The 12,053-nt window shown below is 35.8% G+C and overlaps 1 long non-coding RNA gene across 1 annotated transcript; it reads right to left on the reverse strand.

The window, feature by feature from the left end:
* Nucleotides 1-6,086: 6,086 nt before the first annotated feature.
* Nucleotides 6,087-11,578, reverse strand: LOC145059410 (uncharacterized). Its single transcript, XR_013686769.1, has 13 exons — nt 10,685-11,578; nt 10,207-10,562; nt 9,611-10,058; nt 9,083-9,516; nt 8,488-8,693; nt 8,119-8,205; nt 7,782-7,980; nt 7,521-7,694; nt 7,376-7,449; nt 7,165-7,273; nt 6,605-6,669; nt 6,451-6,508; nt 6,087-6,361 (listed from the first exon to the last, which is right to left on the reverse strand). It is a non-coding gene; the product is annotated as an uncharacterized LOC145059410 (long non-coding RNA).
* Between the last annotated feature and the right edge of the window lie 475 nt (nt 11,579-12,053).

Below are 12,053 nucleotides of genomic sequence, written 5' to 3' on the forward strand. Positions count from 1 at the left end.
TTGAGAGGACAATATATTTGTTGATTCGTATAGATTTGGTGACTGAGAATTTTTTTTTTGTTTGTATTTGATTATTTAACTTGCTTTTTTTCATATTCAGTCTTTATAACCGACAGCTGAAAGTTAAACCGAAAAGTTGACTTAATAGGATAATATATTTTTCAGTTTGTATACATTTAGTTATTAATGTTTTTGTACATATTTAGTCTGTATGACTAGGGATGAGCATATGGACCGGGGAACCGGCCGGAACCGGAGCCGACACCGGAACCAGAACCCGATGGAACCGGTCGGACCGGAACCGGGACGTTATTTTTGTGGATTTTTGGAACCGGAACCGGTAGAACCGCCAAAAACCGGAACCGTATGATGTTATTTTTCGAGGACCGGTTCCAACACTTGAAGACACGACAAGAACCGGTAGGAACCGGGAACCGGTAGAACCGTCGGTCCGGTTCGGTTCTTGATTTTGGCAGAAGCCGGTTCCCAGGTCAGGTCCGGTTCGGGCCGGTTCGGTCCTTTTGCTCATCCCCATGTATGATCGGTTTATTTAGATTTTTCTTACGACATCCTACGTAGGACAATCATTAATGTTGTGTTATCATACATGGCTCGTCCTTCACTTATATCATTCACTTATATCATTAACTTAATTAATAAATTGGTCAAATGATGTTGGTGTCATAGTTTTCTCCAAACAGAAGATGTATTCGTCTTCGGTTTCATCTATGTAGGACAATCATTAATGAGGTGTTCTCACACATGGCTCACAACATCCTATGTAGGTCAATCATAAAATACATGTATTTTATTAAATAATAGAAAGAAAGTTTTAAAAACATGCATTCACGTATGAATATTTGTTTTAAATATAAAGGTCAATGTCTAAATGTATATTCATATGTCCATATTAAAGGGCGGACGTAAGATTTCATAGTAGATGTGACACGGGAAATTTAAGTAACGACACAATAGTACAAAAAATGAATTTTTTTTTACTGCGTACAAACAATTTAGGTGTTGCTGGTGCCACTGGCACCAATAACAAAACTGTCCTTGCATATCATATGGTATATTCAGTCTTTTTTTTTTTTTTTTTTTTTAACTTGAGGTCTATTTTTTTATATGTAAAACACATGGTTATGTATTATTTAAGGTATATTCACATGTGAATTTTATAATGTATATTCATATATGAATCTTACATGGTATATTTATATGTTAATCTTAGGTAGTATACAAATAATATGGCATGAAGCATTTCATCAAATAGTTAGAGTGCATACAACGCTCATAGCCCGTCTAGAGGCTTATCTGGTGGAATTTTATGTGTTTGCGATACGATGATTTTTCTAAGTCTAGTGTTACTTGTTTTGATTCTTTTATTGCTGTGGAGCGTAGGGGGGGGGGGGGGTAGATTCTTAATAATATGAAGCTTCTAGTTATCTCTGTTTAGTTATCTCTGTTTATGCTCCTGAGGAGATTAGTGCTAAAAGATTATTATGGTCTGAGCTCTTAGCTTATATTGCTCATTATAATACCGAGGTGATTGTTATGGGTGACTTCAATGAAGTTATATTTGAGTACGAGAGACATGGTTCGGTTTTAATAATCGCCATGAAGAATTTTTTAATGATTTTATCTCGGAAGCAGACCTTGTCGACATTCCTTTAGGAGGTTACTCGTTCACATGGGCTAATAAATCAATGTGTAAAATGAGTAAATTAGACATGTTCCTTGTCTCAAATGGCATGTTATTACAATGGAAAATTTTTTATGGTATGATTTTGGGTCATCATTTTTCAGATCATAGCCCTATTATTCTTAAGGAGTTGGTTATGGATTATGATCCTACTCCTGTTTGTCTTTTTCATTCTTGGTATTTGGAATATGATTTTACGCATTTTGTTGAAGATTCTTGGAGATCCAGTGTGGATTTTACTGGTAATGCTATGGTCATTCTTTAACATAAACTTAAATCGTTGAAACAATGGTTAAAAGTTTGGAGTTTTAATATGAGGATAGATAGGGTTGGTACGAAAAAAGACTTACAAGATCAACTTATGATGATTGGTTATCATATTCATAGTGGTGTAAGGTTGTCAGATGATGCTTCTATTCACCTTCATCTTATTAAAAGTATTGCAGATATTGATAAGAAGGAAGCTTTCGAATTAGCTTAAAAAGCTAAGATTAAGTTGGCCATTGAAAGTGATGAAAATTCTAAATAGTTCCATGGTTTGGTTAACAAAAAACGACGATGACAAAATATTCGGGGTTTTGGTGGATGACGATTGGATTGATAACCTAGATTGTGTTAAGAAAGAGTTTCTTAACCATTTTGAAGATCGTTTTGCTAGGCCTTTTTATCTCGGCTATGTATGCAAGAAGATTTTTCTCGGGTTTTGCTTGCTAATCAAACTGATATTCTTGATGTTGATGTTACTCGGGAGGAGATTAAGAGAGTTGTTTAGGATTGTGGGCTGGATAAGGCTCCTGGTCCTTATGGATTCACTTTTGAATTTTTTTAAAAAAATTATGGTATCTTATTTGTAACGTCCCGAAAATCCAAGGTAAAATTTTCATTTTTAAAATAATAAGTCATACAGACGGGTTGTTCCAAAACCGATCAAAGTGAATATATTATTTAAACATTAGATTAATATCATTAATTGCCAATGTGGAAAACTATGGAGGATGTTGTGCCATCATGTCGTGCCCTTGTCCTTAGTACCGGATGTATCTGAAACATAAACTGAAAACTGTAGGCACAAATCTTAGTGAGTTCCCCAAAGTACCACATACCATAACATAAAAGTGTCATAGGCTATGCCATGGTCTTTCTTTCCAATGTCGAGGACCAAATCCCGGTCTTACATACAAGTATCATGGGCTAACCCCATGGTCTTTCCTTGCAATGTCGAGGGCTAAATCCCGATCTTACATACAAGTTTCAGGGGCCAGATCCTGGTCTTTCATACAATTAGTAGGGGCCAGATCCTGGTCTTTCATGCAATTGCCAGGGGCCAGATCCTGGTCTTTCATGTAAGTATCACAGAGACAACTAGCATTCTACATAAGAAAGTAATGGGACGGCATTGGTGCCTTTGACCCATTGATAAAGTGAGAAAAATCACCTCACAACTTGAAAGAATAGTTGCACCGATCGCTGCTCTAAAAGCTATCTCTACCGGTCACCTATACAATTAACAGGAACCCAAATCTCAAACTATAAATCAAATTACCCAAAATGTCCTTAGGTCAAACTTGGTCAAAGTTAACGGTCAAGGTCCCAAAGTTAATATTCCTTCCCAACGTAGTATGTCGTGTGTACCAAGAGAATACGTCCAGCATACTCTAATGTTAACCAAAAGCATGGTGTTGACCGCGTACACGTCGTATACCACCAGGTACGCCCAGTGCACACAACCTAGTCCCATAACTACATTAAGAGCTTATTGCATTAAGTCCTTACGTCCAAAACTCAAATCCAATCCCAAAATGATGTCCTACGTCATAAAGTTTCCAACTTTATGACTTTGCATGGCGATAAAGTGCTTAATGTACAAAACCCTAAGTTTTTAACCCAATAAGACATCATAACTCTTGTATGGAAGGGATAGAAGGGCCAAAATCACATTTTTATGGTTCATAATGGTTCCATAATTGATAAATTTTCCAACTTTATCCATTAGAATGGTCCCACCAAACAAGATCTAGTCTTTAAGTCTCAAAGGGACCCAAAAGTGCATCTTTTTCAACTTAATCCATTAAGTACAAGTCTCCAACTTTCAGATCTGAAATGATGTTTAGATGGATAAAGTTTCCAACTTTATCCATAACAAGGTCACAAACTTTCAAGATCCACACAAAAGCTCATAACACCCAAAACTAGCTAGATCTAACAATTTCATCATCAAGATTCAAACTTTATACCTCTAAAAGAAAGATCAAGGTGAACAAAGTCTGGATCTACAAGCTCCAATGCAATCAACACTTCTTGAACGAGTTCCTTCTTCTCCAATGTACACCAAGAACACTCCAAAGCACTTAAAAACACTTTTTTTTCTCACAAGGCTCAATCTAGGGTTAAGGATACAAGAGAGGGTGTTGGAGAGGTGGTGGCTGAGAATGGAATGGGTTTGGGGAAGTTAAGGAGCTTAAATAGGGCTCAAACCACGAAAATAGGGTTCGGGCACCGATCACGTACGTCCGGCGTACTCAAATTACGCTTAGTGTACTAGGGATGCCCTAGTACGCCGAGCATACACTTTGAGTTCGTCAGTGTATGCGACTCAGCCCCAGAACCGCCCTATCTTCAAACAGTCATAAGTTCTTCGTTCCAACTCTGTTTTTGACAATCTTTATATCCACGGAAAGGTATTGAAGAGATATACAATATTATCTAAATATCTTGGATTAAAAACCTCTCTAACAAAAATCCATATTTCATGCAGGAACCCGGCCTATGACTTTTCCCGTTTTACCTTTTGACTCCAAAACACAATTAAAAGGTTTAGATCTCAAAAACATCATTACCTCCTTCCTAAAGGTTTAAAAATCACCTCGTTAAGGCCCATAGCCTTTATACAATCGACTTCCGGCGTACGGCCCTGAATCTCAGAATAATTCCGAACAGCGTGTTACAACTCTCCCCCACTTAAATTAGATTCCGTCCTCAAAATCATTCCTTAATATCACCTTTACCGAACTAAACGATCCTGAATGAACTCCCTAAATCCTAAAAATGACTGGGGAAGTCACCTTGCTTTGATGACCGCCCACCCTTACTGATGTCAAACCCAAAATAGCAGATATCACAAGCCCTTATGAAGACTGAACCTTAACTTCTCCCTTAAGCCAACGAGTATCCAACCGCTATACCTGAAAATGTAAACACTGAACAATGTCGGACTCCCAGAGAGACTGAATCAATCAAAACTATTCCCAAAAAGACTCAACTTCACAACCCGAACCAAACAAATGTATACGTTCTAAACAAATTTATAGATACCCAAAAACATATACACCCCGACCACCTACCAGATTCCTGGTAAAAGTCGACCCTAACATACGATGGCCTTCCAAGAATCGAACCCATCCTTAACAGAACTCACATATTAAAGACGGATAAATCCTTACTCTCGATGACCTTAACCAATAAAGAAAAACCATCACTACTTAGATCAACACCAGGAATCCAATACCTTATCTGACTTCCCGACATACAAAACCATTCGAAAACACAGCCAATATGGCTCCACTTCGTAATGTAATCCGAACAAAATACTTACAACCCTAAATTGTCAAGCTAACCCACATTCGCATATTTGATCTATCCAAGATATTTTGAGCTCCGAGTTGATCCACCGATTATCTGAAGTGTCGAATTCCCGGTCGCTGAAACCGACATCCTTTCAAATGCATGTACCACGAGACTCTATTCAAGAGTCTGTCTGGCCAAGCTACTCTAACCTACTTGTATATAAGGCTTCAAAAACTCTCTTGTTCCAACCAGGGATATCATAACCAACCATCACACTGATGCAATGTAACTTACTTTTCTATAAATGAATGCCACACGTCTAGTTGTAGTCTTACATCATGACCGACCCCACAGGGCCCACATCCTTCCTTGATTCACTACTAGAAAAACAGCCTTTTATGACGCGCAATGCGTGTCGTAAAACGCTCATATGACGCGCAAATGCGTGTCAAGGAAGGCCATGTCATAACGAGAGACGACACGCTTTTGCGCGTCGTCTATTTACGACGCGCATTTACAACGCGCATTTATGACACGCATTTACGATGCGCAGTTATGACACGCAATGCGTATCAAGGAAGGCCCTGTCATAAAGGAAGACGACACGCATTTGCGTGTCGTAACCTTACGACCACTTGTTTATGACACGCAATGCGTATCAAGGAATCCTCTGTCATAAATGAAGATGACACACATTTGCGTGTCATAAACTTCAGTAACCATTTACGATATGCATTTACGATGCGTATTTACGATACTCATTTACATATAATACAAAAATATGTAAACAAACCAAAACAATCAATTTCATCCAATAACATGATGTTAAAAAATTGTAATACATTGATATTAAGGGGGTTTAATTGTACATTATTATTAAGAGGTTTTCCCTAACTATATAACCTAATACTACATTGCTATTAAGGGACACCTTCTGCAATGTAATGCTATACTAACTAAAAAGATATACACAAAGATGATAAACATCAAATTCCAACTAAGTAGAGTTGCATCTTGCCTTTCATAACTCTTTAAGACTAATGAACCCCTGCTCCGATAATTCTTGTGAACCCCTACTCCGATAATTCTTGTGACCTGATCAAATAAAAGTCAAAAAACTAATATGCTAATATAATTATTTGAAGAATCAAACATGGAATGTTAGTTGTAAAAGATAAAATTACCCTTTTCTCCATCCAAAGAATGTGGGATTTGGAATAAATACACTACAATATGAATTACCTGATATCAACAATGACAATCACAATGACAAGAATACCCCCATAGAAATGGTAAATATTACCTACACGTCAGCATGTCATTTAGAAAATTACTTACAAGTTACAAGTAGAGCATATCACTTATAATAGTCAAAGCAATCACATCTTGACCACCAGATTCACCTGCAAAATAGCCCTATTTGCTTTAAATATGCCAGAAAAAAGTGATTAATTTATACATAATCAAGAAAACTGTCAACCGCGGTATAATTGTCATTCATGATGTTTATCCAATTACATGTAACTGTTTGTATATATACATAACTTTTGTTACTAATTGTAGATTCTCACAAAATCTGAAACAGACAAGCCTAACAAAAAAAATTCCAATTTTTTGTTGTAACTTTGATTGGAGTATAACCTACCACATTTCAAGGAGGAGCAAAGAAGGAAATTAAATGTGAATAAGCAAGACGTGAGCAACAGGGGTAGTGAAAGAAATGGTCAAAGTTCTATTTTTCTTGTTTTGTCTAAATATACTCTCATCATGAATGATAAGCAAGAATCCTAGGGGAAAAAGAAAAAGATGGCAATGGGCAATTAAGTAATTTAACAAACAAAATAAAGGGAAACCTTGTGGGACAAAAACGATAAAAGACAAGAGGAAGATTAACATACTAATATCAAACATAGCTTTCTCCACCAAAAGTAATTCAAACATCAGTCAATTCCAAAAGTATTTTAATGACAGGGGTGTTTCTGAATCCATTTCCAAAAGTTCAACCACCTGTTTAATAAGAAAAAAAAAGATGAAACACCAATTATACATACTTAATACTTGCCCAAAACACCCTTAAAAGCTCAACTTGATTCAGAATAACCAAACTACCTGCTCAAAATATGGAACTCTACGTTGATACAAGATCTTTAAAGTAATCCTTGTATCTTGACATCAATACCACCCTGGAAAATGCTACAATGTATTACCAACCTAAACCAGTTATAAATTTTAAACCCACAAAAAAAAAGCTGACCTTAACGCGCTATTCTTTATCAGAAACTGCATTACACACACAAGAACAAGATCTGATTCAACATATCGTTCATGCACTTCGTCAAGAATAATAACCTTATACTTCAAAGCATTCATGCCTTTGCCTCACATTTCCTCCAACAAAACTCCAATTGTTTTAAAGATGATCTTAGAGCTGCAAGATCAGAATTAAAAATTTAGAGATTATAAGCGAATACTATTAATGGATAAACCATTGGCATGAAAATCGAATTTCCTTAACTAGTAGAGTGAGACTAAGACGTTTTAAAATATGAAAATATAACCGGGTCTGGTTCTGGTTCCAACATCCTAGGAACCACCGGTTCCGGTTCCGGTTTCGGTCAATTTGGCCGGGTATCCACTTTTTCTCATCCTTTTCTGTATGTCTTCCAAGTTTAATAGTTCACATGGGCCTTTTGACTTTGCAATTTCCATTTGTTCTAAGAAAAATCAGTAGGAATAAAAACCTGATCAGAATTGCAACTTCCGTTTGTTTACATTTTAATAGATTTTATATCCATCATAAAATAACGTTTTTGGAGATTAACATATTTAAAAGGGTTTTGGCAAATAATTACCTTTGTAAACTCCTTCATAAATATGGGGAAGCTCAGAAAGATATCTAACAATGGAAGTGCATGTACTAGCAATACTATCGAGCCCACCTTGCAACACGTTATCAACTTATTAAATGAGGACTTGTTAAATGTTAAAAGTTGTAAGAAATGGTAATTGTTGGAATTTTCTACATAAAATGGTTTATGCTCAATATACTTCCAAGTCCAAAGTTGTCAGGTCATAGCAGCTTATTGCAGCAAATAGGAACGTACCAAATTTTATCAACATGGGAAATGTATTTAGAAAACATACGTTAATAAGAGAAGCAAAATCTGTGTTCATTTTTATAAATAAATTCTCATTTGAAAAGAATTAATTGAAAGCCATACCAATTTTTCCAGAACTTCTGTCAGTCATCAAGTTGAATTAGTTCCTCGCATATTACATTTTTTAAAGTTAGCTTCTCTACTTTTTTCATCACAAAATGCCACTGGTGGTAAGATATTTACTGCATTTTTATGACAATAAGGTGTGTATAGCATAACTCCACCCCAAAATTGCTTGACAAAATAGCTTTCTTTTCATCTACCACAATCTGATCAAGAAAAAAACAGAGTACTATGAGAGAGAGAGAGAGGGTAGTGGAAAGACAATGAGGAAAATTAATTAGGACACTCTTCATATGTTCATCAATATTATCAATAACTTGCTTCATTAATTGTAAATCTAATAAGACAAATTTGAAAGTAAACTTCATAATGATTCAACATTATACAAATATTAGAACTTTAGGAATTAGATTACCTAAGGGACGAAAAATACACTTTACTCTGTTTCAGTTAAGTTTTAAACATCAAAACTATATATATGTACTTTAAACATAGAGAAAACCATTCAAACTTTGGTTTTTAATAAAAAAACATATAAGATTATAAATAGTTTTTCTAAACGAGTTAAAAAAATACAAGATTATAAACTTTTTACCTGTCATTAACATCCTTCCCTTTTAGCTTTTCCATCACCACTAGATCAAGACCATCCATAGCTTCATTAGGTGCTCCCCTTTGGAAGCTGAAACACCTTTTGGATTTTTTTTGCCATTGATGGAAAGGAAGGGATAAAAAGAAGTTACTTTTGTAATCTGAAAAAGGAAATTAAACAAATCCAAAATGGTTGAGATTTCAAATGTTAAATTTGCCAGCATATACTTCTCAAAGGCATCATTATACGTTCCTGACTATGAAATTCATTCCCATGCCAAAATGAAAACAAAGACTCATGCACATATAGGTGCTACTTCTTCAGTAGAATGTGTTGCAGAAGGATCCTTATGTCAACTGTCAAGCCATACTAGCAACTTGAGAGATTAAGTGAACAACTGTTGTTGTAAGGAACCCCAACAATGCACCAGCTGCAACCTGAAAAAGAATTTGTTAAATAAAAATATTAAAAATAAAAAATGTGTTTTTCATATTAGAAATACAAATGAAAATGCAAGAAAAGAAAAGAGACCTGAGGAGGGTTGTGCCCAAGAAGTTCACGAAGTGGTCTGTTATCAGGTAAGGGATGTTCAATAGGAAGAGCATATACTATTTGATTCAATAGTACATGTTTGTTACAAACACCACTTGCATCATACATTACATGTTTGTTACAAACATCATAAACTGTTAGTTTGATTTACAAGATGCAGCACAATAAATTCACAAACAACAACAATAAAGAAAAAGAGAGAGAGAGAGAGTGTGTGTGTGTGTGTGAGAGAGAGAGAGGGAGAGAGAAATCATACAATAAAAGCTAGTATGAAAGCAATTGCAAATTTAGTGTCACTAATACCATCCTGAAAACCAACACCAACAGTAGTACCAAGAGCAGTCACAGTTGCTGAATATGATGATGGCATGCCACCAGATCCCACAAGCTACTCAATATCCCATTCTTTTTTTGTATACCTGCATGTCTAACATGAAATAAATAGACTACTTTTTAGTTATTTTTTTATTTCAACAACCCTAAAAGTGTATAAAAAGTTAACATGAAAGAAAATAATACAAATATTATAACTTTTTAAAGATGTTGAATTGTTGATTGATATAAAATAAACCTACCTCAAAGAAAATAATACAAATATTATAACTTTTTAGAGATATGTGACCATAGAGTCTGCTCAAATGGCTTCCAAGTTCTGTCAACTACTTCAAAATATTCTCTGTAAAATTTCACATGCAGAAAATGTTAAACTTCATAATCTATGTAATCAAAACTGAAACTTGTCAATAACCACAAGTGATTTCTTCAATCTCGCATACTAAAAACAAATCAAAAGAAATTCATAAGCTTTTGCAACAAAGTTGAACCAAAAGACTGTTACAGAGATGCAGACTACAGAGGCGACCCAGTAAACTGGAGAAGATGTGAGGCTGCACAAGCTTTCGAGGTGAATGAATTTCCAGTTCGAAAGAATCTGATCATGTGTAAAACCGAAATTAAAAAGAAATTAATATCGATATCATTCAGAATTCAATTCAAGCATAAGTTTTTTATTTTGATGTAAAACCGAAATTAAAAAGAAATTAATATCGATACCTCTCGCCCCTCCCATAGATGTTTAATGTTTCCTTCGACCATTTCCAGCCCAACAAGCTTACACATATATGCTATTGGCAGAAAAAAGAATAGGTACTCATTCCAACAAAGCCATCGCAACTCATCAGGGAGATATGTAGGTTGGGCAGAAGTTAACTTCAGTGTCTCAAGATGCGATGTTTAGGAGTATTTAATTTTCAGAAACATCAGGGAGATATGTAGGTTGGATGTCGGAGGGATCTATGATTGATGATTTCTCTAGCAACATTCTCATCAATTTACAGCCAAAATAGAATAAAAATTCTTTTAATTAGCGTATATTAGTTTCAGATAAGAAAACTAGCATCTTGGAATAAGATAACATTAAAATTGTGTAAAATTAAGACTACAGATATGGGGGAAATCGTATATACCTTGTGTCCTCTTTCTTTATATTTCATAGCAACAAGCTCTTTGGTAACTTTGTTCCTCGTCAACCTCGCAACTCTGAAGTTCCCAGATTCCTTTCTTCTATAGCAAAAGCGAAAACCCTAGTCTTTTAGCTGGCAATTAGGGTGAATTCACAGCGAGGAAGATAACGGAGGGTGTTATTAATATGGGTTTTGTTGTAAAGGGAGGAATTTGGTGAAAAAGACGTGAGATTGCGGAGGAATTAAGAAAAGTATGGAGAGAGAAAGAAAGAACATGCAACCCGGCAAAGAAAAAAGGTAATGTGCTTCTGTGTGTGTGAGAGAGACGATCAAGATATGTCACGCCAAATTGGCCGCGGCCTAGCTCTTTACCGATTGTGTAGGTTGCGCGAACATCTTCCAATGGTCACCTGAGGACACGACGGACGGTAGCCGGCAGTGGTTGGCGAGGAGTGGTGATGATATTAGGGTTTTTTGGGTATTGATTGAGAGAGAAGAACGATGGAAATAAGGTAGAGGATAAAATAGCGGGCTTTCAAACTTTAGGGATTTTCATTTCCCCCCAAAGAAGAAATGCGCGTTTCATAAAATATAAAGCGATATCTCTACACGACACTCATTTTAACATAGGTGCCCTCCGTGTTTTTAATTTTTTTATTGGACATTAATTTTAGGGCACACAAAAATGTGTGCCCTCTATCGTTCATTTTATTTAAAAATGGACGTTATTTTTAGGTCGCCCAAAAATGCTTATCATAAATCACTGCGTGTCATTGTTTGCGCGTCATTAAAGGTCAGTTTTCGAGTAGTGAATCCACGAATGTTATGACCTTCCCACAGTCTCACAACATGTTTATTACTACCTGCCAACCTAGTGAATGCTACGACCACCCCACAGTCTTACAACACTTCCATCACTACCTGCTAACCTAGTGAATGCTACGGCTACCCCATAATCT

The sequence above is a fragment of the Lactuca serriola genome, chromosome 6 (assembly GCF_051521515.1).
Source record: "Lactuca serriola cultivar US96UC23 chromosome 6, Lser_US96UC23_V15, whole genome shotgun sequence".
NCBI lineage: Eukaryota > Viridiplantae > Streptophyta > Magnoliopsida > Asterales > Asteraceae > Lactuca > Lactuca serriola.